The sequence below is a fragment of the Chamaea fasciata genome, unplaced genomic scaffold, assembly GCF_029207755.1.
Source record: "Chamaea fasciata isolate MVZ Bird 193981 ecotype frontalis unplaced genomic scaffold, bChaFas1.0.hap1 SCAF_1, whole genome shotgun sequence".
In the NCBI taxonomy this organism is placed as follows: domain Eukaryota; kingdom Metazoa; phylum Chordata; class Aves; order Passeriformes; family Sylviidae; genus Chamaea; species Chamaea fasciata.
The window spans coordinates 117,194,046-117,221,670 of record NW_027094086.1 but is presented as its reverse complement, the minus strand read 5'-3'; the positions used below and the strand labels follow the sequence as shown (position 1 = coordinate 117,221,670).

At 37.9% G+C, this 27,625-nt stretch overlaps 1 protein-coding gene across 2 annotated transcripts in view; it reads right to left on the bottom strand.

Moving 5' to 3' along the window:
* TBC1D5 (TBC1 domain family member 5) overlaps positions 1-12,590 on the bottom strand; it is a 316,356-nt gene extending 303,766 nt beyond the window's left edge. Inside the window, exon 1 of one of the 2 annotated variants that reach the window (XM_066194787.1) lies at positions 12,367-12,590. The gene's annotated coding sequence lies outside the window, so the exon portion shown is untranslated. The remainder of the gene's footprint in view (positions 1-12,366) is intronic. The other variant, XM_066194779.1, reaches the window with a different exon arrangement.
* Positions 12,591-27,625: the final 15,035 nt, after the last annotated feature.

Here is a 27,625-nt window from a genome sequence, read left to right as displayed (position 1 = left end):
AGAGGTCACAAAGCAATTCTCAAGAGATCAGGTCAGCTTAGGACACAGAGAGTTTGTGGATATATTTGTTTAGGTTTTTTGTTTTATCACAGTATTAATGAAATAACTAGTTTTTTAAGGACTGTTGTAATTTATACATGGCCATGGATGCAGTAATGCCTAGCACAGTTCAGGGCAGTCAGATGATCTGTGACCAGCTGTCATAGACAATAGAGGTTACAGTAGGGTGTTGAACTTCAAGCTCTTGCTCTAAGACAGTCCACTTCAAGAACACTGAAGAAGATGGATGGCACAGCTAGACCTCTGAAAGGAAGACATGGAAACAAATGTCCAGCATGCAAGAGAAACCTTCTCTCACTTATACAAGATGACAGATACCACGTAGATTTTTTTTGTTTGTTTGTTTGTTTACCTGTACAGGAAATTAGAACTTGCATTTCATCTTCACTGTCATCTTTTACCTGTGACTTCGAGTCACTGTATCACAACAGTGTCAGGGACTTTGAGAGGAATTGACAGTTTCTGAGGCCTCAGCCTCAGAAAAAGGCAAATGTCACATGAAAGCAAAAATACTTTGAAACATTCTGTTAAGTTAGTGAAACTACAGAAATGTATCTCAAGTTACAGAAAAGAAGTTAATGTATCAAGAGGGACTACATGGAAAGTCACAGTATCCAGTGGATGCTATAAACAATGAATCATGACAAACCCATTACTAGCTACTAAAACAAAATTTTGGAATTGAGACTGATTTCAGTTCCTTCAAAACTAAGCAAAATGAACAAGAATAAAATTGGCATGGCCATAACATTTCACCAAGCAAAATTCTTAACCGTAGACAGAAATCAGTCTCAAGTGAAATGTCAGTTAATTTATTGCTGTCAGTATGGGATACATTGCAATAATGAAATCATTTCAAAATGTAACTCAGGACATTGAAAGATAAATTCTTTCACATTGAAAAAATGAAACTGCTACCCAACCTTCACTTACTCTGAAGTTAACCTGAATAATAATTTTGAGAGTTGTCTGTTCAGGGCGAGCAAGAAACATTAGCTGAAATACCAAATTAGCAATTTGGAGACTTGCTGGCAACTTGAGTATTTTTTTTTTTTAGATGAAATAGTGTAGATGGTATACTGAGCACATCAGAAAGAGTGTCAGCTTAATTTAATGTACTGCTACAGATATATTTCTTTCTAAAGTAAATTGAATGTTTGAGAAAAATGAGAAAACTTTGACCACTTTTTCCTCTCAGTATCAAATACATCTCTGTCACCATTTTTACCACTCAGGTTCAAAACAAGATCACAACAGCTCCTCTTCATCTTCCAATATATTCAGATCTCATCTGAAACTCTGTCATTGTTTTTGTTGTCTTGTGTAAGACCTATACATATAAGACACAACCTGTCTATACATCAAAAATTCTCATTTACCCCACTTACTCATGAGATTCAGCTTGCTTCCCAGTCAATCCATGCAGTGCACAGTTTCTAAAGTGCTCATCTCACTGGTTGCCAAAGTTTTCAATAACTTTAAGGACAGTCTGCTTGAATGATCAAGCTTCTCATCAGCAATTTTACATTATTCTTCTTGTTTGCATCTTTATCATTGCATAACATTATACAATAATGCAAAACAACATGAGTAAAAACCCCTGTAGAAGCTTGCCTTCCACTACTACTACAAATACAGTGAGCCAATACAATCTACCTCAATACCTAATGCTGTATCTTTACTTGTAGCGTATTTATTCTTCCTTGCCCACATTTCTTTTATTGTGACCAGTTATGTGGTGCTTAGCTGCCTACTGTGGTTAAACCACAACACCACCCTACAATTATTTCTGTTGCAGCTTGAAAACACAGAAGCATGTGCTTGACACGCACAAAAATCAGGCAAATAAAATGTTGAGACACACTCTGAAAAAAACATCAAAACAGAGTAATGGCCAGTTCAAGACACACTTTCTGTGTTGTTGAGTTTGATTTTATTCCACGTTTCCAGAAGGTGGAATCTTAAAAGAATGCTACCTTCTTTCATGCTTAGGAAAGTCCACAGCTGCAAGCATTAGGGCAAAGTAAAACTGCAAAAGGAAAGAGGAATCTAAGATAAATGCTCTTTGTGTAAAAAAAAAAAAAAAAAAAGAAAGACGACTATTAGACTATTCAATGCCGGTTAATAAGCTTTATACTGAAGGTTTTCTTCTTAAATCCACTGGTTTAAGTCCTTGTCATCCACTTTCTACCCACACATTGTTTTCTCAAGCTCATATGGCTTGACCTAGGCTGACCCATTACTTCTGGAAGAGGACAGTATGAGTCTGAAGCTTTTGAGCATAACAGAAAATGAAAGATAACCCCAACTATCACTGAAAGCTAATTCAAAACACTGAGAAAAGAGTGACTATCTGTATTAGGAGGTATCTAACATGCTTAAGGACTAAATGATAATTAACAGCTCTACAAGACTAAGCACTCCAGTTAACATACAAAAATTATAGCATGAGTCTAACAACACACTTTTATCCCAATCTGGGTAAACTGATACAAGTTGTAAAACGATGTTCACTCAGCCACATTTGCCCTCTTCTCAAGATAAAACTACGCAGAGTGAAAATTATAACCATGACTGATCATACACTATTACTGTAAATTAATGTAAAAATCTAGTCTCTCCCAACAGCAATGAAACAACAACAGTTCTAATGCTCTAATTCCTGGCATATGTCAGTTTTGAATACTTGAATATTGAGTTACAGGGAGAACTATGTATTTTTCATCTAATATACACGAATTTTGACAGTTTATCAAAAAATCCCTGAAGACCAGAACAAAAATGTTTAACATAACAAAAAACAAGTTAGGACGTTCTCCAATCACTTAGGCTTCAGAGTGCACAGGAGTGCAATAAAGTAACATAGCATCTCAGCAGGATTTGCCACAGGTGACAGTGCCACTTGGTCATTCTGTATGTGTACCTCAAACCATCCCAGGTGTGCAAAATGTCAAAGTGGAGCTCTACGTTCAGTGACAGTAGCTGCTACTGTCCTTTGCTCCTCCCCTCTCAGTTTTGTAAGGACTGAACCTTGTGATAAACTGAGTCTGAATTTGTGGGTAAAGACAGCATGACTGCAGCTAATAGATGTCTGACATCATCATCATCTATAGCTATTAAGAATTAACATTAACTTGTATCTGTCCAATATGTGCTTCATTTCTTTTTAGGTACTTAATTCCTCACAGTTCACCCCAAAGAATGTCCTTAAGGCTCAAGAAAAAAGTTGTAAGATACAAAAGACTGGGCAGCTTTTCCACCTCTGCAAACTGAAGTTTGACACTATGTCTTGAAGGTGCGTCAAATCAGCCATCTACTTCGGTGGTCAAAGGTGGGAACCAAAAGCAAATCAGCTGCTTGGGTCCATATACATTTCTGAAAAATGTGTAGTGTGAAAGGGACCACAAGCAGCTGGCAATCAGCTGAAAATGCAGTAGGCACATACTACCTTACACATATCTCATTCCATCTATCCCTTAAAATCTCTTTCCAATTCCCTGACTTGCAGTGGAGCCTCAGCTATCATCTTGCACCTAAATCAAGCAATCTGCAAACCAAGACTCATGGGAAGTATAATGATTAAGAGCTGGGACTAGCATAAATCCAAAACCCAAAATAGCCTTCTACTAGACAAAACTGACACTGACTACAGAAGGTAATCTCATGAGAACAGGACCAAGCATACAGTATTTATACTGCCTTACAGTTTTTTTCACAAATCTGTATTTGTGAACGAATTTTTAGTTTGGAAAGAGAACTGCCTGAGACAAACTTACTCGAAGTAATACACCAAATACCAACAAATAACATTTGAATAAAATTTCAAAGGGCATTTAACGATGATGTGTTTCTCCAGAAAACTGTGAAGTAAATTCACAAACAAAAGGTGAAATTTACCCTCATTCATAAAACTTCATTTAGTTCTCACTGGCTGCTACCTTTGAAAAGCACATTTGAAAAAGAATTCAACAAGTCAGCAACTTGTTTCTCAAGGCACCAACTTCTGACGGAATTCTTTAAATGTGTTTTATGCACAATGAACATACACCACACATATTTGGAAGAAACCTTTCCACTGACTGGGACATGAGTTTCCTCTCATTACAGGAAGTCAGCAACTTCTTGCGTGTTGCACTTTCCTCTGCTTGCACTCACTCACTGTTCTTTCACCCAGTCACAAAAATTAAACTTACAGGTATCCAGATTTTTGCATACTTGGAAATAAAACATTATCTTCAAAATTATCTGCTACATATTTCCATAAAGCAGTAAAACTGGCAGAAACAATCAGTGTAACTTTTACATATAAATGTCAATCTACAGTGAAAACCTACAGCTCAAAGGAGCTCAAATCTTTGTACCATTAGCCTAGACTGCTCAACACATTGTACATAAAGGTTATGAGGTATAATGAACTCTAAAAGGTAGTGGCACAAGCAGCACCAGGTTTAGTCTGAAAAAAACCAGACCAAACTATAAAGATATGTATAAAAATTGCCCAGTTATACATTTGAATTTATTAACTTCTCCCCAAAATGTGTGTATTTATTAGCATCATAAGCCTAAGTGTAAGTGATATGAATTCAAAATCAGTCAGGCCCAAAGGAGGAGAAACACTATGCTACTGTCTCATGAGTAACTGAAAAACAACTAAGGCTCCCACATATTTTTTTTAAGTATGTGGTGCTGACCAAAGTAACAGGCTGTATATTCTGCAGGTGCTCAAGTCACTGTTCTGAAAGCATTGGTAAGTTTTATAGGAAGCAGAATGTACAAAACAAACACGAGTACCAGCATAGAGCCACTCATCTCACTAAAGAAATTAATAGTGCCATTTTTATTCCCAGCACAATCATCAAGTAGCTTATCAGATATTAAGAAAAATATACTAAATGTTTACTTCCATTTGTCCCACAAGCATTAGATCTATTCATCTTGTATCAAAGAATCCCAGAATTTGTTTGGGTTGGAAGGAATCTTAGTTCCAATCCTTTCTGTCTTGAACATAGACACCTTTCACTAGACCAGGCTGCTCAGGGCCCCACCCAACCTGATGTGGAACACGTCCATGAAGGGAACACCCACAACTTCTCTAGGCAACCCACTCCAGTGCCTCACCACCCTCAGAGGAGAGAATTTCTTCCTAATACCTAATGTAAAGCTACCCTGCTGGAGTCTGAAGCCATCACCCCTTGTTGCATTCAAAGCATGCCCTTGTAAAAAAATCCCTCTCCAGCTTTCTTGTAGGTCCCCTTTGGGTCCTGGAAAGCTGCTCTAAGGCCTCCCTGGTGTGTTCTCCTCTCCAGGCAGAATAACCTCAACTCTCTGAGCCTGTCTTCACAAATGAGGTGCTCCAGCTCTCCGCATCATCTTCATGGTTCTCCTCTAAACTTGCTGAGGTCAGAGATATCTTGCTCAGAGTAGATTATGTCTACTCTTTCACTCTACTAATCAACCCTTTTTTTCATTGCTTACTATTTAATTTATTTAAATTACTTTTTATTTCTCCCACCTAACCAATGCATTTAAAATTTAAGATTCATTCAATATTTTACAATGCACTCCTGTATTAGCAGTGATGAGAGAGTATAAAAGCTGGGTTTACTAAATCTTTTCCTTTGAGGAGTTGTTTGGCCTTGAGTAAGCCACCTTTCTCTCACTAAAAATTATTAATGCTATTTTCATTTATAGATGAAAGGCTCCACAAAACTACTAAACACTAATCATGAATAATCCAGATAAAGTTTAGTTAATAACAAGGTACAAGGAATCAAAGTATCAATTTGACACTGGATCCTCTTACTCAGTTTTACACTGCAAGCAAGCATGCTGATATAAGCATGATAATGAAATAAACATGAAACATACCACCTGAGGCTTGAAAGTCTCTGGTTTTAAAAGAGGTCCAACTTACATGGGAGAGGTCAGTGGGAACACTGACAAAAATTTTAAAGCAGAGATGATAAAAAAAACAAGTAACTTAAAGAGAATAATATTTATTTTGAAAGAGAATCTGTTGGGGAAGATCTGAAAATACAACTACAGTTTCAACTACAGTTTTCAACGCTGCAGCTTGGCAGACTTCAATCAGTAAAACATAAGCAGGTCTTTCACCACATATAAATGTTGCATTACTCTGAACAATGACAGGTAGGAGAAAAACAGAGTTGAGGAAGGAGTGTGCTTATCCACATAATATTGGATACAGGAGTCACTGGTCGCATCCACCACTGCTAATGGAAAATAACAGAACCCAGAATACAACCACCTTCATCAACACTATGTGAAATAAATGAAGCTAAAAAATATAACTAAATGGCCAGCATGCTGGCAAATCAAACTGCTTGTTGACACATCTAAAGCATAGCAGATAAGAAATGATTATCAGTGTTGCTCAAGTAATGACTGAGCATTAAGCTACTTTAAGAATTGAGGAAAGAGCGCTGAGCATGACACTAGGAAGGTAGATTATAAACACAGCATTGTAAAACTTGTAAAATAACGACATATTACCATGGATAATGAAAACATCCACCTATATAAAATTAGTTGTTGACAAGAAAATTATTATGGCTAAAAAAACTCAGTGTCAGCATTGTAAACCCTTATAAACTGACAAGAATTTGAGGAGCTCCATAGTATGGGAGTTAATCCAAAATTGGGAAGTTTTTTGTAACTTCATTTAAAACATCTGATGTCAGCCACTAAGTCACAAAACAATGGCCTGGATGACAATTCATCTGATAGCAGGCAGAATTCTTACACTAACATTACAGTGAAGTCTAAATGTCAAAAAATGCCAAAAATGCCAGATCAAAACATATTTCTGAAGTTCCAGAAATATTTAAAACTTTCAAAAATTTCCATCCCTTTCCTAAATTCAAGTCTATTCTCCATGTGCATCACACAACTGTACTTCTCCCCAACAAAAAAAAAGAAAAGGTTAAAGGCCCACTTGTGTAAAACGCAGAGACTACATGAAAATAACATTAATTATGAAGCAGGCACAATCCAGGTTTCAAGAAACATCATTCAGACATTCATTACCTGATAATTCAGAATCAAAGGATCCTGACTGTATGTGGGCTTAAGGGTTAAATACAACAGCTCACTCAGAAGGTGGTGATAATAGAGGTCTGTTACAGACCACCAGCTCAAACTAGAGAACAGTAGAATTTCTTTTTTTATAAGTCCTATTTTTAATGTGCTGAAAAAAAAAAGGTTTTAAATACTGAAACCTAGTACCTCAGGATCTTAAGCTGTCAACAGTAAAAACATCAGTTTTTAAAAAATTATTAGCAACAGTTTTCTAACAGCACCCACCACAACCAGAGAAATTGTCATATATTCCATTATAACAGCTACGACGACTAAATCACTGGAGTAGGCACTAGGCATAGCCTAAGAATTACCAATCATGATCAAATCACGTAGACAGATAGAGATTACTAAGTTTTATATAAACATATAGCAATGCCCATATACCTGAGTTTTCAAACTTTCAAAAGCTAAAAAGTGTTATGAACAAAATTACCTGGGAAGAAAAATCTTAGACAGAAAAACATGAAAACAGAAACTTCCCCAATGGCTTTTATCTTTGGTTAGGTAATTCTACAGCTAGCAAAAGGACAAATTTTGTACAGTTTTGGCTACAGCTCAGCCTAGTTTCTCAAAACCTGGGGTTTTTTTTTAAAAAAATTAAGTTTTTTAAAAAAAGCAGGACCAACAGCTTAGAACAGGGGCAGCTGGATCATCATCACTATAAACTATTGTTGCAGAGTGTAGAAACTGAGAGACACAAAACATCCACCCATGACACGACTAAGGGTGTTGGTAACTAACAGAGGCCCATAACTAGACAGAGGTGGCACAAGTGTTAAAAATTGTAAGGACAGATCAAAAATAGTCAATAAATACTTCCATTCTATAGTTGGAAAGATTCAGAATGGTATAATTGTATCACATTATATTGATTTTCCTTCCAACTCATTTGTTAAGCAGATGTTCCAGATCAGATGTTAAAAAACATCATGAGAAAAACATTTTAAATCAGCATACTTGTTATACTTCTCTCAGAGTCCTAGACTAGTCAGCCCAGCAAATCTTTGATCTGCTGATGCTCTTTTAAAACTATGTATTTTAAAATCTGTATGTGTCTTTAAATTCTAGGGACTGCCACCATGAAGAGGAGTGAAAACACAGTGTCAAAGGGACGAATCAAGTTTAAGGCAGTCTTATAGAGAATTCAGAGGAGATAACAAGAACTAAGGAAAGACAGATGCATTCAAATGTATTCAAACAATAATTGCATGCCTTATTTTTAAATAGTGGCAAAGATGAATCACAGAAACAAGTCATCCAGAAAAGTAAATGGTAGATTCTCAGTATCCTGATACACTTAAAAAAATATATATTAAAAAAAAGCTTAGCCCACCAGAAGTTCAGAAATCAAACCCATTGAGACAAAAACTGATGCTGTAATACATTTAAGGTGAAATGCTCATGTTTTAAGACAGATGCAGCAGTTAATGCAAGTCAACTTCAGAAAGCACATGAACTCTTCACATACGCAACTAGATTAATTAGTAGCATGGTAGTAATAGTCTTTAATAAACCTAAAATAACATGGTAGCATGGTAGTAATAGTCTTTAATAAACCTAAAATAACGATTTGCCAGCCCATTAACAGAACAAAAAGCCCTCCAAATTAAATAGTGCAGAAGGATAATGTTGGGGGTTTTTAAATAGAACACCATGGTACTGTCTCATTTCTGTTGCATTCAATTCAGGGTCAATAACACCTAATTCTTACTAGTATTTTCAAACTGTTTCCAAAGAGACTTCAGGTCACGTTACAAGTCAGTGCTTTTGGGAAATCTACATCTAACCATTAACACAGGCAGAACACCCATTTCTATTCTGTTTGGTAACTCATCAACTTTTATCCAAGATAAATGCTAAATGTTCAGTGTGCATCTCCAAGGTTCAGATGTAGTTTGACTAACTGTTCCAGCTTGACTCTTGCTGTCACAGTACAAATATGGTCAACTGTTACTCCTCAAGGAGTGTCACACATGGATTCGTGTAAGATTCAGAGAAACCATGTTTTTTTCTATTCAATGTCATTAAAAAGAGCAGGAATTACTACATTATAATGGGGGACCCCAAACTACATCATTTGCAAGTCCTTTTTGTGAAAGTAGTTGATCACAGAAGTTGCAGCACCAGAAAAATAATGTCACTCGGGAAAGTGATAAAAACATTCTTAAATAAAACACAGATCACAGCAACAACCTTCCTAAAAACTGAAAATGGTACCAGCTATGCTTTTTGGAGGTCAAAACCAGAGTTCAAGCCTCACTACCATAAAAACAAAACACTCCTTCTATCATGTTTAGAATCCTCCTCCTTCTCCTCCAACAGCGCAGATCACCCAAAGATGTGTGTTTTTATAGACTACGGACTGAACCACTTCGGGCCCTTTCCTGGGCCAGAAGAAAAAGCACACAAAACCTACAGCTTATTTGCTTCAGAGCAGTGTAGAGCCTAAGTCAAACAGTTTAGATAACATACCACATTTGCACTCAGCAGACATCACTGGCTCCTGATCCAAAATGCTCTTACACGTGCTAATCAACAAAGCCTCCAATGGACTAGGAACTGATTATCTTAGAAACTGTCTATCCTCCACAATTCTCAGCAACAGCTGTTGTCAATTACAGCAGCATACCTAACAGTTTAAGATAAAACTCCTAAGGATGGAGCGCAAAGTAAACTTTCTAAGACTTGATCAACAGAATTCCTTTCAGGGCAAAGTGTAAACCAGTTCTTTGCACAGCCCTTCCCCAGTGAAAAATGAAGTTGTAACAGCAACAACAACCTGGAGACAGCAAAGATGATCTCTACACTAGCATAAATCATAGGCAGGGAGAGAATGTATAACACACTTCCACCAAATCATATTTTTCTTGCATATCAGTACAAGGTAACAAAGTCTAAAAGATTCAAGTGCAAACAAGAGAAAAGCACAATGTTCAAGTAAAGCCAACATGGTTATGTAAAGAAGGAAAAATGTGAGAAGAATGTTTTCACTTACACTTCTCAAAGGTTTTGCCCTTCTCACAGGTGGCAAAGTACTTTCAGAAAACCTCTGAACTAATTTTGTGTGGCAAGTGAGCTTTGCTAATACTGCAGCTTAAACAGAAAAATTGTTTGTGAACATCAAGTTTCTGGCTTTTCTCAGATTTTTGAGAAGGTGAAATGAAGCAAAACATGCAAGAATCTCATCAGTTTAATTAACCATTGAACCAAGCTACCAGTACAAGCCTTACTTAGTCACCTTCCCATCCAAAAAGCTGGAGAACAGCCTTTTTTTTTTCATCTCACTGACAAAAGGATGCCATGAGTATCTTTTCAAATGTTCAGTTTTCAGAGGCATTTGCCATATCTGCAGTACTTAAAATTATGAAGCCATCATAAAATCTAGGGGGGAAAATTGCACCATCTTTCCAGAATGCACTAAGCATCTAGCAATTTCTCATGTTCTGGTGCTTCGCTATGCATTGAAATTCACCATGTAGGTTCACAGCTCATACAGCTCCAGTTGTTGGCTCAATAGCAAAGTTGTCAATTTCAAGTAAGAAAATATACAAAAAAAAGTTTTGAAATTCACCAGTTTATTTAGAATAGGCTCTGTTTGTTTACCTGACAGCACAGTATTAATTTTAACAACTTCGGCAATTGCTACTATTTATATACATCCATATGACTCTTATGGGTACAGCATTTAGGCCAAACATGGGCCGCGTGTGTCAGTAAAAAAAAAAAAAAAAAGAGTCTGACAACTGGTAATCAGAATTGTGTTAACTCACAATTACAGCTACTACACTAACAAAAAAAAAAAAAAAGGACTGGTTTCAAAAATAGAAATCATTATCATTCAAAACCAATGTAATTTTCTTATTGCCCGATTTTAGATCTTACAGTATTTTAACCTCTGAGTTGCAAATGTAACAGTGGATGATGATTTAAGGAGAGATGGGATCTAGGACTAATTTAACTGAATATTTCATGAACCTCAAATTCTTAAAAACATTTAATAACAACAACCAGCCCACATATAATTGGAATGTATTTTGGTATCTTCAGTTTCCACAGAGTAAGTATTATCAGTAAATAGCTGAACTAATGTGTGATAAGTAACAGAACTGACATATAACAACTTTAATGAAGTTTCTTCAGTCTGAAAAGAGACTTATGTCGTGCTTTTTAACCAAGTTTCAGAGCTTTGTAAGGGAAGGTAACCAGGATTACTGAGAGTCAAGTGGAGAATGAATACTGTGGAGCTGAGTCGCAGAGCTAGAAGTGTATTCTTTTCTCCCAAGTGCCATCCCAGTACATTTTGTACATGATTCTTTCACATGTATACCTCTTTCATGAGTACACCACCAAAGCGATGCTATGCCAGCACGATGGAACAACTGTTTCTTAAAAGCAAACCATAAAGCCTCCAGGACGTGTAATACCACAGGGCATGTAGCTAAACTGAACTACTGATGGGTACAGTACATCAATCTCACTGTATGAAACTCTCAAACAGCTAAAATGTGTTAATTGCAGCCCATACACAGAAATGCAAACTTGTACACCACTTGAACTGCTGTATCCCAAAGAAAAACGTGTGATGGTTAAACATCTACCACTGATGGCAATGGACAGCTAGCACAGACTGAGTCAGGTAGGTTAGAACAGGGAGGCAGAGAGGCTCTGGGGCAGGAAAACAAGCTGCTTCTAAAATTTCTTTTTTGAAGGCCTGGAGGGAAAAAAAAAATAACCATGAAGACCTTCAACTTCCCTCTTCAGCCATCGGAATAAGCAACAACAATTTAAAAAAAAAAAAAAAAAAAAAAAAAAAAAAAAAAAAAAAAAAAAAAAGGCCAATAAACCAACCCAGAGGGGGGAAACCTTGTGACAAATCTGCCTCCTCCTCCCTCCCTGCTCTCACCTCGCGGCAGCGAGGCTCTGGCTGCACAGCTCCCTGCCGGGGAGCACCTGCCCTCGGCACGCCCCGGGCCGCCGCCGCTCCCGGCGGGACCCCGCGCGAGGAGGGCGGGAGAGGCCGAGGAGCGGCGGCGGCGCGGGGCGTGCAGGCCTCGGCGCCCCCCCGGCCCCGCTGCTTCCACTGACGGCCGGGGAAGGGGCTCGGCGGGGTCCCGGGCGAGGGGCGGCGCACTGCGGCTGCGGGGCGGCCGGCGGGGAGGGGGGCAAGCGGGTGAAGGGGAGCAGATGCTCTGGGGCTGGTTTTACCTGCTGCTGCTGCTGCCTGCAGTGGCATGAAGATCTGGCTCAGCCTCTCTCTCTCTCTCCCTCCCCGCCTCCCTCCTTCCTCCCCTCCTTCCCTCCCTCCCTCCCTGCGGCTCGGCTCGGCTCGGCGCGGCGCACAGACCCCCGTGCCGGCCCGACGCCCTGCGAGGGACGCGGGGCAGGGGGAAGCGGCGGGGGAGGCGGCGGGGGAGGCCCGGGGAAGGGAAGGAAAGGGGAAGGGCTCCCTGCCCGCCCGCGGGGACGCGCGGTGGCACCGCCCCGCTCCCGCCGCGCAGGCGCCCGGGCCGGCGGCCGCCCGGCGCCTGCTCCTTGTTCCTGCTCCGTGCTCCCGGTGCCCGCTGCCGACTGCCTGTGCCCGCCGGGGCTGCGGGGCCCCGCTTGGGAGGGGAAGCGAGGGCATGGGGCCGCCTCGTGGTTCGGCCGGCGCCCGCTTGTCGGCCCCCGTGCTGAAGGGCACCCGGTTTATTTGGAATCGGGAAGGGTTTGCGTCTCTTCGGGGCCTTTCGGCCTCTTGAGGAAGCGCGATATGTTTGTATTTACATGAAGCGTGCGTAGAGTGTAGTTACCAGTCACGCAATGCGTGGTGAGGGGTGGGGGGAAGTGGTTTAAAATGAAGGCATTTTAAAGTGAGTCCATACCATCGCTCCTTGGGAGCGGCTGGCCGGGTTGAGACCGCCTGGGAAGCGTCCCGGTGGAAGCAGTCGAGTGCCCGGCTCGTTCTGTGGGCGGCCGGAGATGGGTGCTGCCCGCCGGGGCGCTTGTCGGCCCCAGCAATGGGGTCGCTGAGCGCGGCCCTGCAACCCGGCAGCAGCTCGCTGGGACAAACGTGTCCGTTCCCAAGGCACGCTTGGATCGCTGACATGCGATTGAGATCGGTCAAAAAGATCTCTTACTGAAGTTTTGAAAAATCCGGTAAACCTGCCGTTTGCTTGGCGTCAGCCCTTCATTAAAAATCATGAAGGAATGTGAACAGAGGAGCCCCAAGTATTGAAGAGTTCATTTTTCTTGCAGAAACAGCCTGCAAGGGGTGCATTTCTGCAAGCGTTGGAAGGTGTCGTGAAGCACCTTGTAACTTAGGTTGCTCCTTGTGACCGTTTTGCAGTTTCTCATTGTGGCGATGCGCTAGGTAGGCAAGCTTTTGTTTGGGGACACCAGTACAAGACAAAGGAGAAGCTAGAGACATACTGCATTATAGATGGTAACTGAAGCAAAAATATTTAAACCTGAGTCTTGGAAAAATAAGCCTAAAACTGGCGTGTTTGACTATTAGAACATGCTTCAAGGTAACGTAGGAAGAAGAATGATCCATCTGAGATACACCCAGAAATGAAACAGGAATAAAACTTTTTAGGTTCAATAAGAATTGCATGATGAATGTGTGGTATCTAATCTCTGGAGATATTTCGTATAGTTCCCTTGAATTCCCAGAAAGGAACTTTTTTGCTTTTTGGGTGATTTCAGGGCAAGATAATCAGCCTATCTATGTGGTTTTTGCCAAAGACACTTAGAGAGGAAATCTTAACTCCATGTCAGTCTACAGATGTTTTTGATTCCCAGATGTTTGATTAAGAAAAGAGAGACCAAAGTAGGTTCCGGCCTGCTGATGATAGTGTTTTACAGCCATACATTTACATTTTTTTGCTACATCAGATTGCTACATCAGATTGTTTAAAGTAGAAAGAGCCATTTAAAGTTAAATTGTTGGTAGATTTAAAATTAAAAAACTCAGGACAAAAAACAAATGAAGACATGAAAATTTCATTGCATGTCTGTATATTCATTAATTTCAAACACATAGTTTCATTTTCTGTTTGCAGTAAAGATTTTCTGTTTGTCTCTCCTTAGATTTATTTTGTGTTAGAGCAGATCTGGATATTAAAAAAGCCAAGCAGTCAAGCATATAATTTTTTTCTAGTAATACAATGTTTTGAATACCTTGAACAGCTCAGGAATGAAAATACAATTTTGTTCGACACAGGGCATAGCATTTGATTTAGAATTAATACAGCCATCTACAGTCAGCCTGTGTATATCACAGTGACCTGTCCACTATAAAGACATGCAAGTTCCTACTTGCTCCTTTTGCAATATATTGCATTTTAGATAAGAACATACGCAAAAGTAGGATTTTTTTTTTTCATTTCATTGGGAAATGAAAAATGGCAATGTGAAGAATTACATAGCACATTATGTGTTGAAGATACGGGTATATAGATGGGGCTCATTAGGTAAAATTTGTATTGAAAGCATCAAGACCTTTTCTTTATAAGTCTGCAGATCTGTGCTACCATTTAAAAGAAGGGGAAGCGTGCACCTGCCTTTGGCACATATTCCCACTGAGTTGTCAAGTCAGGCAATTGCGAGTTGCCTAAATAACTACTGGAATAATTATATGAGCATAAGATATCTAATTGTGTGTGCACTTAGGGGATGTCTTAAAAGATATGGCCCTCTCAGTATTCTCAATATGAAAATTTTCCCATGGAAAATAAAAGCTGGAACAAAAGCCAGCATGAAAAGCAACAGCAGAATCTGCCAAAAGTAGTTATTCTTGTTTCTTTGGCAATCAATTGTAAGGCTAATCATAACATTTAGAATGCCATTTGAAGCAAGAATGGAGGTTCTAGCCCTAAATTAAAACATTGTAAAGAAATTAGTCCCTTCTACTTATGCACCAATAAAGAGCAAAATAAATTCCAAATATCACTAACTTCTGTATTTTCAAGATTATGGAGGGTTAAGGTCAATCTACTTAATTTATGTTCACAATACATCCTGCTGCAGAGTCACAAGTAGAAGTGTGTAAGCTTCATATAGGTGAAGATAATAGTGTTTCTTATATTAGATGTTGACTGAAATATTTTTGAGGTTATAAATATTTTTAAATTTTTACTTGGCTGTGCATTACAATTATGAAAAATCTTTGTTTATATTTAGTTGTGTTTTCAGTTCTTCATATAAGTAGTCTGTCTGTAATCTGGCTACGTTTTATACACACATCTCATGTGTAAGCAGTATACATAGCAAAAAATGCGTATGTTGCTTGCTGGTATTTTAGTTCCCAGTCCTTGGGAGGAAAGGGGGTGGCCCAGCTTCATTATCAGCTATAGAATAAAGCCATTATATGCATATGAACTAGTTAGGAGGATTTAATATAGTTTGAGAAAGTATAATGTAGATTTGCCAATTAAATAAAATATTAAGCAAAATTTCTTGACTTTTGCTCTTAGTCAACTCGTGCTAACAATACAAAAATTCCCACGGATTTTTAATACGTATTTATGTGAATTATATACAAAGGACTTTATTGAATGTATATGCGTGCATGATTGTGTGCATATACAACTATATATAAATATATATACACACATTAGTTGTATTTCCAATTGTGATAGCGCCTTGTTTGGATTTTGTATTCGGTCTGTAATCCAGGAAATTTTGAAATCTTAGGAATCTTAAGAAAATCTCAAGGAAGTTTTTATTACTTCAGCTTCTCCCGTGAGTCAAATAATACTGCACTCCTCTATCAACTGAATTCCCATAGAGAAACTTGGAAATATTTGTGGAATACTTCTGTCATTTTTAGACCCTACAATGAGATGTATTTATACACAGCCGATAAGGATAAAGTTATATTGATTTTAAACTTGATCAATTTTCTTCCAGTAGGATCTGCTTGACACCGTTGTCAGCTTGCAGTTTCCATTGCAACTAATCACTTAATCACTGTCAAGTTCTGCTTTTGTACATTATTTAAAAATATTTACCAATCATAAGGAAAATAATAATTTACAAGTTTTGTTCTGTCTTTTTCATTCTCCACCTGAGCCTTCCTGTGCTAAAAAGTAGCCTCATTTTTCATCTGAGTTATGATAAGATTCGGCCATAGACATTTACTCCATAAATTAAATGGGTCTTAAGTAATTTTAAAATACTTGGGTTTAGTGGAGCTTATGTAAGCTCTCTGTGAACCCATATGTCAAGTAATATAATTCAGTATAATTCTCCTATTATTAATTACACATCCCAAATACCTACTACAACATGCTGTGTCTTCTTCCAGTAGAGAACCAAACATCTCGTGCTTTCTCAGTAAAATGCATAGCTTGACATACTGACAGTTAATGTCAAACGTGATGAAATGCATCATGTAAGTTTGACAAAGAGGCATGACTTAATGTGTTCTAAAAAAATTTAAAGGAATCAAGGAAAATTGAGTGAGCAAGAGCAAAAAAGACTGATGAACTACTGTTGGAAAAAATGAAAGGCATCATGTACTCCAGACTAGCTCAATTAAAATTTGACACATGTAAGACTTCCTCTGAAACATGCCAAGAAACCAACCTGATAATGTAACACACAGTGCACCAGCACAGAACCATATCAGCATAATGTGGTGCACCAAAAGCTGTTGGGCCAGCACACCGAGAGGTGGAGAAACAGGATAGAGCAGAGCAAGGCTCTACACAGATTTAATGGAGAAGGGCTAAAAGAAAATAAACTGGATATCAGAACTTGCTCTTTCTAAGAACATCCAAAAATAAACCACAATTCCTGTGAATATGAGTGGCCAGGGCAACATTTTTGCATGCAGTGCCTTTGGTCCCAATTCAGGCAAAACCATCCACTGACACTTAAGTTCTGTTGATTTCAGCAGAGCTTAAGTGCTTTCCTGAATCGAGGCTAATTAAGTGCATCACATACAAATACTTGTGTGCATAAATTGTTTACAGGATTGGGGCTTTAGGGCTTGTCTAAACAGAGACACTCAGGAAAATTAATCCAAATTAACTAAAGGTATGAATTTAAAGTGGATTAGTTAAACCACATTAAACCCCAGTCCACACTGGGGTTTAATGTGGTTTAACTAATCCACTTTAAATTCACTGTTTTAATTACTTTGGATTAACTTTCCTGAGTGTCCCTGTTTAGGCAAACCCTTGGTGTATTGAATAAAGTCCCCAAATGAGTAAAAATTAAAGTAGACCCCAATCTATATAAATAACAATTCTTCATTGTCAGGGGATGAAATCTTCGATTTTTACAATTCCATTGACTTCGTACCACCAGTGTGCTGAGGAACAGCAGCAATGAGATCAAGTATTAGTCTGTGAACATGGCAGTGGAACTAAGCCATGAAACTCCAAGCTGTGTAGGAAAGGCTGGTCTGAGAAAAAAATCAGAATAAACACCCAAATTTTCAAATCAGTCTTGTGTATTTCAGCAATATTAAATTGCAATTTAAAAATAAAGATGAGATTTATTTCCACTTAAGTTGGCAAGACCAGTGAAGGTACTATGGCTGCCAATACAGTCTGTGATGGCTAGCAGGGAACCCAAAGCTGGCAAAAGAATTAAGACAAGCCTTATTTATGTAAATAATGAACCATTTATATTTAATAATAAGCTATTACTTCTGATTAGCCACTTACATATGATATATAAATAAAGCACTCAAATAGCAGTTGATATTATTATTTTGATAAATTAACATTTGTGTTCTTTTGAAGACTACAGTCTGATTCCCAGGGTAGCATTTGTTTAGAATTCCACTGGAAGTGGTGAGACTTCATTAGACTTCGAATTGGGGGTCAGCAGAGCAACCATATTCTTCAGGTGCATTCAAAATTAAATGAGGGGGAAAATATGGAAGTGTAGCTATGCAAATTAACTGAATGTGGAGAGAATTTTTTTAGTAAGTAGGCAAATAAATAAATAAATAATAAACCATTGATAACTACTCAATTTGGCGTGAAATATCAGACATTCATGGCCAGACACCCAGCTGGTGTAAGTGGGCAGATGGTCCTATCTTTACTTAGAAATGATAAGTTTGGGGAAAATTTTGTTTGATTTTTTTTTTTTAATTTAAGCAAAATCTGTTCCTCTGCTGAAAGTGACAATTCTTTAAATAAAAATATTGTTGAAAAAGGTTAGTCTTTTTGTATTCAAGTTGTGCAATTCAATTTTGATATTTAAAACTTGAAACTTGCTATGAGGCTAATACTATTTTACTTTACCCTGATGGAAGTGCCTGCAACCCGACTGCTTTCCAGCCCTGGTAAGATACACATGCATAAGGCTGTCACAGCCACGCTTCCATAAAATAAAAATTTGCCTATGATTGAAAGAACCTTTGCCCCTTATAGTAATATCTGCTCAGTGTTTGGTAACCAGTGATGCTCACTCAAAGAGCAATTTTTAAGAATTGTCTCCTTTGCCCATTGATTTGAAAATACTGCAAAGCAGTTTTTGATTGTGACAGGGACCACGTGGTTCTGGTAGACATCTCCTGCTGCCCCCATTCCCTGCAGAGCTTCAGGGTCTTCTGTGGTCACAGCCTTCTGCAGTGGGTCAGGTCTCTCTAGCTGCTGACACTTGGTAGAGGAAAGGGACTGGACCTAGTAAATGGGAGAAAGAAGCAAAGCAATAAGATGGGGGAGAAAGGAAACTGCACTGAAGGCTGGATGGGTGGGTGAGAGTCAGTAGAATGCCTACCTGATCTCCACAGACTGAGAAGAGTGGCAAATTGCAAGTGTGAGTAACTGTACATCAGTCAGGTTTTTTATTCTTGTTCTGCTGACCAAGTGCTTCAGTAACTTTTCTTTCTCTGCGTCTAGCTTTTTTCCTCAGTCCCTTCCCACGAATATCTTAGTATTTTTTTTCGAAAATTAACCCCAAACCTTAAAGCTGTTGTTCTTAAACACTAATGTGCCATGCCAGTAATTATTTTATACACTTCTTTCACTAGCCTAGAACATAATTAACATGTTCCCAGCTGTTCAGTTCTTGATGCAGAAGATTCCCTCAGCTTGCATTGATCAGAATAAGGGGCTGTGAAACTGTTGCTTGCGTGCAGGTACAGTATAGGCAGAAATTAGAAGGAAGGTTGCAAAAAAAAAAAAAAAAAGCGAGTGTTCATGTGTTCATTTTCCCTTTGATCTTTATATTTCCAGAATTTATTTAATAAAAGAGTATCCCCATGGACAGGTGAAAAAACGCACATTGACTTTTGTTTATGTTGGAAATGATTGCTCCCCTGGTAGGTAGAAAAGGTAGTTCTAATCCATGCCCTATTTTGGAGAACTCTAATTTAGTGCCTGAAGGAGTTTTAGGGCAGGAGCACCTCTTTTATTACACTGACTCCCACTTGTTTTTTGCAACAATTAAGTGTAAGCCCTACAGCGGCACAGCGGTTAAGATTTTTATGGCTCTTTAAAGGGACACTGACAATATGAAATGAGTGAAATATCATACACTGAATAGTACCAATTGTTAATGGCATTCTTTTTTCCCATCTTATAGCATTGAAAATGTGGATTAAATTTTTGGGTTTTTCCTGATACAGTGTTTGTGCAGGCCAAACAGTAGAGTAATTGCCCCCTAGCTCTGCAAAGTGTACACAAGATCCTCTGTGCTTGAGCACATTCTCTTCTTCTCTGGTGATCTGATGTAGCAGCATGCTTCTTCACCAGAGGGGTGTCCTAGAAAAAGGAGGAACTCCCTCTCTGAGGTGTTTTCAAAATAATATTACTTTTTATTGCCGCAATTTTTATTCAAGGATTTCACTAAAGCTTTAAATGTGTCAATGAATATTCAGATTAGCCCTAAAAAATATTTGTCAATCATAGAGTAAAGTGTGGGAAGGATGAATTTAGGAGTTCGCAGCCACAAAGTCAATCAAAAACAAAGAACGCTTCTGCTGAATTTATCATATCCGTTAACCTCATTATGATAGTGATTGTCTGGGGTGCATTTCAGTGTAATAACCAGTGAGAGATTGGGAAGGGATGAAGCAACTGTTTCCTCTAGAACACTTTATGCAATGCTGCCAAGGGAAGATTGTCTTATTTCTGTCCTCTCTGTAATTCTTCTTTTCCCTCAGAGTGAACCAAGGCAACTGGCCCTATTCCTCTCTGCGTAAACATTTGTAGTGTTTAGGCAAGCCAGAGAAGACAGTTCAAAAAATTCACCTTACCAGTATGAAGACAACTGAAGACAATTACCGTAATTCCTCTCTATACTTCTACTCTTTCTCAACAGCGTTTTATATTTCCTGTTGATCTTAGGTAGATTCTGCAGGAGTGAAACTGCACAGAAAATCTTAACAGCACTTGTCTACACATGTGGAGGGCAGGATACAAACAAGGAATAAACTGGAGAATATAAACCTGGTTGTACTCCTTTTTGCCTTGGCTCTAAATGGTTACAATTTTGAAGTAGTGAATTAAAATGCTAGTATCTTTCCCAAATCTGATAGATAAAAACCTCTTCAAGATCTGAAATTCTAAACACAATTAATTTTTTGTTATTTCTTTTTTTTCCCGCTATTTACAAGGATGAATATCTGAGGACTTGCAAGGATCTGTGGTGAAGAACAGAAAAGGAAAGACAACTTCTGGATATTTTAGGAAAATGAATGATCTATGAATTTGCTAGGGGTTCTCTGCAATTTCGGTCATGGGAACATTTGATCTCAAGAACCATCTCTAACAAGGAGAATTCTGAAACTTCAGCAATAGTGTATTTTGTATCAAGAGTTAAGCTATGCTTTTGATCAATACTGATGAGAGCAAACCTAAACAAGTCCTCCAATTTTGTATTTAGTCTCATGGGAAATTGGGAAAAGGAAAAAGGCTTTCAACTATCATTTTGTCCTCTAAAATCAAGAATCAGCTAGGCAAATGAAAGACAACCTCTCTTTCAAAAAAGTGTGCTTTATCTTTCCTTTCATTCTTTTCCTTCTCTCTGCCCAAAATGCCAGGTTGGTGTATATTCCTCATACTTCAGTATGACTGAATTCTTTAATGAAAAAGTGTTTGATGAAAAATGATTTTCACAAAAATAGTCTTTGTGAAAAAACCACATTCTTTTCTCAACCTTCAGGTAGCTAGTCTCTTGATTCATGTAACATGGTCAGTCACTTCCCCATCATCACAAAACCTTCCAAATTTTATGGATCATAAATTTGTACTATAAAAAGATGCCCAGGTAAATGAAACATATCCCCTGAGCACATACACACATGATTTTCTTTTTAAAAAATCTAATTTTTTTTATAAAAGCATAAAGAAGTCTATTTTTTTCTCTGCTATTTGTTTCTGAATGCACTTGTTCATTAAAACCATTTAAAATGAAAATTTTTTGAGATCACAGGAAGTCAAACCACTAAGCATTTTAAAAATGTTTCTCGGTAAGAAAAATTGTCTTGTGCCCTTAGTTAAGCACTGACTTCAAACCCATGATTTCTGCATTGAGTTTTATTAGCAGTCAGTAAGCAAATTTGAAGGGCCTAATCCTGCATTGCTGACACCATGCTGCATGAGGCAGAAATAAAACAGCACACTGGAAATCAGATTAAAGGCCAAGTCTGCAACTGTTATTGAAATCAAATAATTCCAACTGTAGTCTTATGAGCAGTTAGTAGAGTCCCCTGGTGCGAAATTATCATAAATCTTGAGGGTGTCTACTGTTGTGCCAGCTGTCCAATGAGATGAAGCTATCCCTGCTGCAAGAGTTGGAAACCAAAAGCTATTCTCTCATCAGAGGGCAGGCTTTCTTCAGGAGGGACTGAGACCTGGATAAAGAACTGGTAATGTCTTCTGTGACCTCCTGTAATCCCTTTCCCTATCTTTACCAAGTCTACACAAAAACAAACAAACAACAACGAAAAAACCCCAAACAACAAACACACAAAACAAGACAAACCAACCAACCAACCAACCAACCAAACAAGCAAACAAAACCCCCAAAAGACTAAGAAAGGACAGTTTCTCATGCAAAAACACAAGAATACAAGTATCAATCTGTAACATTAGCAAAGCCAGATAGTTCAAAGACCACACAAAGTACTTTTTTGGGGGGGGTAGACAAGTGTAAATAGAGACCTTTCAGTCACAACCCTTCTCTAGACAATGTGTTCCTATCCTAATCTTGAACATTATTGCTTTTGACTTCCCCAAGCACGAGGTTTTTTCGAGGAAAATAGAAAAAGAAAGAACTGCCTTTTCAAGACACTGTTTCAAACAAATCTATATACCCTTGACAATTTTGCTGGTCATACAGTCTTTCAGTAGCTACTGCAGCCATCAGTTAGGGGATCAGAAAATATTTTGGGTAGAAATAGTGCTAGTGTTAAATACCCTATTAGTGTTCCATGGTAGGAGTCTTTTTTTTTACTGAAGCCATCAGATCTTCATGAGTATTTCTTGCTACCTGTCTTTTTCTGCTGACTAAACATTTTTATACTGTCACAAATGAGACAAAAAAGGCTTACAACTGAACAATCCCAAGGACCTTGTTTTCTGTTTCAAAACAGGAATTATTTTAGTAATGTGATAGGGGCTATTGAGCTTAATTTGAAAGAAAATTAGAAGATCTGTGGCTTGAAGAGCCCAAGTAACTCAAATACAGCATTTAAAAAATCTGATGGGCAGCCATCTTTGCTTAGTGTCACTGAGGTCTAACTGTTCCCAATGTCTTTTGGACCATAGCCAACCTCCTTATTCCTGTGTTAAGCAAAAGATAGATTACATTAAATTTCTTCATTTTCAGTCCCTAATTTTGGATATCATCTTCAGAAGTTTCAGATTTATGTAGTCTCATAATGTGCCCTGGAGATATCACGTACCTAATTCTTATTGTTCGTTATCACCCCTTGTTTTGTATAAATTGCTGTTATGTTGAGATTTCTCTTCCCCTTTTATTAAGGCAGTTAACCATTTACCAGTTTTATATGAATTATCATAGAAAAATTTATTTGGTCTATAAAAATAATTGGCTTCTTTAACAGCAATATTATTCAATAGTGCCTTAATCTGTAGCAATTCTATATCAGCTTTTTACTATGGGATTTTTGATGTTCTAACTTTTTATTGTTATCTTTGCTAATAGCTCCAATTATTCTTGCCTTTGGCATTTCCTAATTTCATGACATACACCTAAAATCCAGCTTCTAAGAATTACTTTGAAAGCCTTCAGTACACTATGATATGAAGCAGAGACCAAATTAAAATTTATATATTCCTTAATTTTCCTTTTAATGGCTATTAGAAATTCTTTATCCTTAAGTAATAGAGTATTGAATCTCCAATGCAAACCACTTTTATTCTCCTCTATTTGAATCATCTCTATTATTTCACTGGTATGTGATCAGATTAAAAGAATCCATGCACTTTAATTCTCAATTTACTCCCAAACAGTTTTTTTTTCCCTGAAAAAAATGCCGTCTCTCATGCAAGACTGATTTTCCACAGAAAAGGAGTCTGAACTTGCTTCACTGGGGTCAGAGGAGATACTCAAAGGTTCAGAAAATAAAGCTGCTTATCTTTGTGTTTATAAATTTGGGTCCTAAAATAATCTTTAATTTATAATTTTAACTACAAAGTACCAACCTTCTATTCAAGAACTTTCTGAAGAACTCAATTTTTCTTGCTGATTTACTATTACACATGCATACGACAAACTGTCAGCTTTTTTTTGTATTGAAATGCAAGCAGAAGAACTCCTTCAGAAGTACAGTATTTCTGAAAGCACACTGAAGCCATGAAGCTTAGGTCTCATGATGACAGCAACATCCTGAGATAATTGGAGTTCTTCAATGTATTTCCAAATGAAGGACATTATAACTGGAATTTACTCTGTTTTTAGAAGGAATCTTATGCTTGTCCATTTATATATGTTTTAAATAAGGGAGATGAGAATCCACCCCACTGTTGTAGGAAATAGATTTTTGCAATGAGTGCTCTTACAATCAGTTGCAGATGATTACGTTGCTTCTCTTTCCATACAAAGCACATCTGTGAAATTTAGCTAAGGTGAGAAGTAAGCTATATCATATTTTCTCATTTAATTTGGTATTTTTACCAAACAGTTTTGCTGTTTGAATTATTAGTATAGAAACTTTGTTCTCTTACTCTTTTGATGGCAGAATTAGGTTTGTAGTAAGAATCCATATTCTTACAAATATCAAAGCAGAGTGAGATGAACATGGAAAAATAAGCTGTGTATGATAAAAATATAGCCACTCTAGGATTAAGGCATTATTCATTTCAAAGGCTGCTTTGTAATATAGGACTTGGTCATTCTGATGTAAATTTCACTTTTAAAGGTAAACTAACCAAGTGTTTGTTTTAATCAGCCTGTCCTGTGTTATCTGGTGGAAAAATAAACATCAGTTATAAGGCTATTGGTCTAACAAAATGACATACCTTAAATGTTAATTTGAAAAAAAAAAACCACTTCTTTCATTGTCATTGATTTGATTGAACTGATGTTTCTCAGAGCAACTAAGAAGGAAGTTTTCCCAATCTGTTTCAAGCTCTCTTGTCTTTTTGCTTTGTTTTTTTAGGGGGTTTTGTTTTGCTTTTGTGGAATTTTTGTTGTTGGTTGGTTTGCTTGTTTGTTTTGAGGGTTTTTTTTCTGGTGTTTACTGCCTCTCAACAGTGTCTTTGTGTCTGGAGGATAGCCGTTTTAACCATATGATACAGGTATTTTTCCAGAGAGAGCTGCTTGGTTCTTGGATGTTGTTTTGAAATTTCTGGGGTAAGTGTGTCATCCTCCCCTTTCCTATAGCCATCATTGACAGAGAAGGAGAAGAAACTTTATGAGTATTTTTTCTGCAGTGGTACGGAGCCATGTGGGGCTGCTTCGTGATCTGGTAAGGCTTCTACTCCTTTTGTGCTTTATGCAGTATTTAAGACTGCTTTCTCTGGAGTTTTGTACAGACTATAACGCATACAGGAATTTAGAAAATAGTAATGAGTTAAAGGAAACTAAACTCTGCACAAATTATTATACTGCTCTCAGTTTCTGCGGTTGTATTATTCAGCTGTATTATTACATGCTGCCTAAGAGCTCTGCTTGTGGATCAAGAACACTATGTTGGAGTGAAAATAAGAGGGAAGATAAAAAGTGCAAGATAAAGAAAAATGCCACAAAAATACAATCAGGTGCTTGTGCCAGTTGAGTGGTGGTATGTACAGGTTTCTACATGCTTTGTTTTGGACGAAGTCAGAAAAAGAAATGTAAACCATTTTAATAACTTTGGGGGAATCTCGTTCTAGCTCTCTATGAGGAAACCTGGGTACAGCCGCTTGTAAATTTTTGAAGCGATGGTCCTTCTGCTTTCTTCATTGTCTAGAATCAATACAAAGTAATAATATGTGTTAAAAAAAAAGTGAATGAACAGTGACAGGGATAACAATAAAATGTTCCTTGTCATTACTGCATCTGCAAGCACACCCATTTGTGATAGCAGTGTAGGGTGACTACCCTGGAATGAGCACAGCATATTTAGGGTAGATTTTTTCATACTTAAAAATACATTTATTCGTGCTTGTCTTTTTGTGGATAGGTGCTATTCCATAGACTGTCTTCAGCTGTTAAGTGCTGGTGCACTGTGTCTGTGATTTATTGTTCTCATAAGCACTAATATGTCCCTTATGTATATGCTTTCTTTTTCTTAGCTATTGTCTCTGATGGTCATATTAAAAAAAAAAAAATCTTTTCATGGTTTTTTAGCTTGTGCAGCAAGTTTGCATTTTACTTATTTACACTCAAAATGTTACCCTCTGCAATTTGCTTAAAACTTGGAATTGAGCTCCATGAGAGGTAGATTGACCTAAAAAATCATAGCATCTGCTGAAATGCCTAGAGTTCAGTGAGTGGAGAGAGAGCAGAGAAAGCTAATTTGCTGGTGTGGATCTCCCATACTTGTTGAAAGTTACTGGTCAATGTGTAGCCAGCAACCAATAAAGCCTTTCCTCTCCAGGCAGCATCTCTTTTCCAATTTAACCATTGTGGCTTTTTTTCAGTTGTGTGTTCACCATGTTTGAATAGTATCTCCTGTCTCATTTGCTAAGCATAAGAAACCTCTCACTGTACATCCATTCGCTGTCTTGCAGTCAGGTGGACGCAGGGGTTAACTGAGGGATCTTCAGAGCTGAGCCACAATCTGCCTGTTTTGGCTTACTGAGTTGTTTGAGAAAGTTTTCGTCTGTTCTGAGATGCAGCTCAATAAACCAGCAAGTCTGGTGTGGAGAGTTTGTGCCGTCACAAAATGAACTTGAATCACTCCGCAGGCAACATTAACATCGAATATGAAGTACTAGAGCCAGGGCCTAAGTCCTTAGAAGAAGATGGAACTATAATAATGCTATGAAATGATGTTGGTGTACTTGGTATAAGTAAGGATGCCATACATGTTTTAATTTGGCTTAATATGTAACACATTTTATACCTCTCCATCTACCAAGCACTGCAGTTAGATTAAAAGGAGGCAAAAAAGTATATACAAAAAATTCAAAATTACATAAGTTGACTAACTTTATTAATTCTGCACTTCAATATAAATAATTCACAAAGCTGAATGATAATTGATACATAGCTGAAATTGAATGAGGAAAATTTAAATTGAAAATGACTGCATATTGGGTGTTGGAAGGCATAAATGCCATTGCTTTTACTGCATGGAGGTAAAGGTCCCCCTTCCAAGACTGGTGCTTCCTCACTCACTGCAACACCAACTGATTTCTGTTCGCAGAACAAACTCACTTAGTGCTGATGGGGATATTGGGTGGAGTTTGTGCTGCTTTATGTTAGAAAAGATTTTTGATGCATTTTTTCATTCTTCTCCTGTTTACACTGTGAGGGATGGTATGGCTCAGTGTGTTCACTGTCTGCCCAGTTTCCCTCTGTTCCATGCACTGTGGTGTGTAATTAACAAGCAACAGGCCTTTCATACAAAGGAAAAGCAATAGGTGGACTACATGGCAATTTTCTAGTATGCAACTGTGTTTCCAGAGCTGTGCACATTGCTGCTGACACCTTTACGAATATAATAGTATGAATTTAACACACCAGCAGAAATGCAAGGAAAAGACAAAACCATGCTGGCTTCTTCTGCGCTAGAAAAACAACAAATTAAAATGTTTGGCAAACAGAGTACAAAATTCACAGGGAAAACACTTGTACTTCCAAGCTTCTCAAGGTACATCAAGCAATAAAGTTTTAGAATTTGTTACAGCTTTGTGTTCTCATTGTTATTTTTATCCATCTTCTTCCCCATCTCACTCCATGAAGCTTGCTTATAAAGTTATCAATAAAAGATACTCCATGTATGAGGCATGGTAACAGAGTGTTCCTTTTGTGTCCAAAACATGTTGCTTAATTGAATAAAATCACATAAAGTTACTGGGAACTTTAATAAGATCTTCAAGCTGTCTGGCAAAACAATTTCTCT